We start from the raw sequence: 3,053 nt of genomic DNA, 5'->3' as shown, positions 1-3,053 counted from the left end.
TATAAGTATCCCTCACAACTTCGCGTTCATATAACAGCTCATAGTGGAGAGAGGCTTTATAAATGTATGGAATGTGGAAAAGCTTTTAGTCAATCATCAACGCTAAACTTACATAGAAGAACTCACACTGGAGAGAGGCCTTATGAATGTAAGAAATGTGGAAAAGCCTTTAGTCAAATGTCATCTCTCGCTGCACATGTTAGAACTCACAGTGGGAACAGGCCCTATGAATGTGCAGAATGTGGGAAAGCCTTTAGGGCTTCATCAACACTAACTCACCATAAAAGTACTCATAGTAGAGAGAAACCTTATGAATGTAAGGAATGTGGGAAAGCCCTTAAATATCCCTTATCACTGGCTGAACATATGAGACTGCACAGTGGGGAAAGACCGTATGAGTGTGTGGAATGTGGAAAAGCCTTTAGACATTCATCGTCGCTCAGTAAGCACAGCAGAATTCACAATAAAGAGACACCTTACCAATGTAGTGAATGTGGGAAAACTTTTCATAGTCTTTCATTACTAAATAGACACAGAATAGCACACAGTGGAGGGAAACCTTATGAATGTAAGGAATGTGGGAAAGCCTTTAAATATCCCTCATCACTGACTGAACATGTCACAATTCATAGTGGAGAAAAACCTTATGAGTGTATGGAATGTGCAAAAGCCTTTAGTCATCCATCCGCACTAACTAAGCATCGAAGAACTCACAATAGAGAGAGGCCGTACGACTGTAGTGAATGTGGGAAAACTTTTCTTCATCTCTCATTACTATATGAACACAGAATACTACACAGTGGAGAGAGGCCTTATGCATGTAAGGTATGTGGGAAAACATTTACTCAATCATCAAGTTTAAGTAGACATAAAAAAATACACAGTGCAGAAAGGCCTTATGAATGTAAAGAATGTGGGAAAGCCTTTAGAGATTCCTCAACACTTTATCATCATAAAAGAAGACATGGTCGAGAGCAGCTGCATGAAAATGTCTGTAATGTGGAAGAGCCTTAGGCATTCTTCAACACTGAGTGAACAGAAACCACAGAGAGGCCTTCGGAATATGAGGAATATGGGAAAGTCTTTAGTCCAAACATCTTAGGAAACAGATGTTCATAGGAGAGAAGCCTTTTAAATGTAAGGAAGGTAGGAAAACATTTTGTTGGACTGAATCCATGACTCAAAGTTCACAGTATGGAGAGGTATCATGACTAAGAAATATAGGCAAGCCCTTTGCTGTTTCTTACTTGAAAGAATGGTGATTCATCGTACACAGAAATGCAAGAAGTTGGAGAAAGTTTTATTCTTTTCGTATGCCTCACTAGACATATAAGAATCTCAGTGGAGAGAGACCTTGTATCTGTGAGAAATTTCAGTTCTCTCCAAGCTTTATGTAGATAGTGGATAGTTGAAATTGTTCATATGTAAGACATCAAAATCTTTGGGAACCGCCCAACCATCCACCACCCGTTTTTGGAATTCTTTACAAAACATGTAAGTTATTTCACTGTGAATTGATCTCATGAGTGAAAAACATGAAGAAACCCCTTCTTAGTGCCCTTTTAAGGCCTCAAGCACAATGCGATTGAAAGCCAAGTACCCTTTCGATTGTGGCACATGACTTTAGATAAATACCATAATCTCATTGTGCTTTTCATATATTCTTCCATAACTGGCTTGGAAAACCCAGTCAACCTATGGATATTGTGTAATGAGCTTTTTAATTTTTTTTTTAATTTTTAAGTTGTGAAGTAGGTAGAAGTTTTCATTTCAGGACTTCATTTTTGTAGACACCAATTTGAGCAACTTAGCAAAGCTCCCAATACTTTGCCTAACCCCTCTTTTCTTTTCTCTTGTATCAATGTTCTCGTAAAATTTTAATTTAAAGAAAACACCTAACACTGCTCAGTATCCCATCATAATTGTTATTAGGGGTCACTTAGCCTTTGTAAAACATCAGTGTTTGGGAATTTTTGGCTGATTGTATATATAATGTCTGCTTTTGTTTTGTATTTTCTGTCCTCTACAACTATTCTGACCACTGATTTACTTACAGTGTTCCTTACAAATGCTGATTTGGGTAGTAGGCTTAACATGGAAAGGTGACTCGACCAGGGGGTCTGCATGAATCCACAGCTTGACCTTGCAGCAACAGAATTTCAGTTCTGCATAGCCTTAGATCTTACATTTTCGGACAAAGCCCTGGTGTTAGTAATTGTATGGTTGAAGGAATGGATGTTGGACCAGGAAGTGATCCCACATTTGTTGGTGTGGCAGTTGAAGAAATCTCTAGTCAACTTGAGCAAAGGGGTGGAGTCTAGCCTGTCAATCATCATAACCAATGATGCCTCTGTGTGGGCATGGCCTTCTGAAGATTCTGGGAACTCCTGTCTTCCTTCCTGGTCGCTGAACACACACACTGCTTCACCTTCCTGTTGACAAGGCACATTGAGCCACGCTGATGACAGCCAGAGAGCCCTGGGGATACTTCCACCTCCACTGATTGCGCAGGATTTTCCACCCACAGACCTGTGATCTTCCTACGTGTGGTATTGCATGTGTTACATGAATCTGAAGAGGAATTTATAGACTGGTATCAAACATAGGAGCAAATATCGGACTTGTGGACTTGCTCTGGACTGGGCAGGAATGTTTTCTTAACACATTGCGGACGGATCCCAAGTTTACTCGTATTTTGCATGCCATCTATTATGGACAGATCACGAGATAACTCGTGATTTCTACACGCTGTCTTCAGATGCTATCTGCTTGGATATATTTTAACTACTTCATCTATTTAGGTGTTTACATCAGTGAATGTATCAAACTCGATTGTCTTCAAGTTCTTTTTGTTTATTTAGCATTTTGATTAAATCAAATAGTTAATATTTGTTTGAATTATTTTGCAAGGAGTTGTGCACTTATCATGATCAAACCTCAGTGAAATGTAAAACATCACCTAAATCGCTCAAGTGGTCTCCCGATACACAGAAAGACAGGAAGAAATTCTTAGCCCTAATTCTTCCAAATTTTCAAAGTAATATAGATTATGT

At 39.0% G+C, this 3,053-nt stretch overlaps 1 protein-coding gene across 1 annotated transcript in view; it reads left to right on the top strand.

Moving 5' to 3' along the window:
* The window catches only part of LOC101660217 (zinc finger protein 709-like), a 36,363-nt gene extending 33,998 nt beyond the window's left edge, over positions 1-2,365 (top strand). The window contains exon 4 of the transcript XR_006680999.1: positions 2,057-2,365. The gene's annotated coding sequence lies outside the window, so the exon portion shown is untranslated. The remainder of the gene's footprint in view (positions 1-2,056) is intronic.
* Positions 2,366-3,053: the final 688 nt, after the last annotated feature.

This window comes from Echinops telfairi, unplaced genomic scaffold (genome assembly GCF_000313985.2).
Source record: "Echinops telfairi isolate 266 unplaced genomic scaffold, ASM31398v2 ScPeMD7_7459;HRSCAF=8497, whole genome shotgun sequence".
NCBI lineage: Eukaryota > Metazoa > Chordata > Mammalia > Afrosoricida > Tenrecidae > Echinops > Echinops telfairi.
Note: the sequence above shows the minus strand (reverse complement) of the source record. Positions and strands in the feature narration are given on the sequence as shown.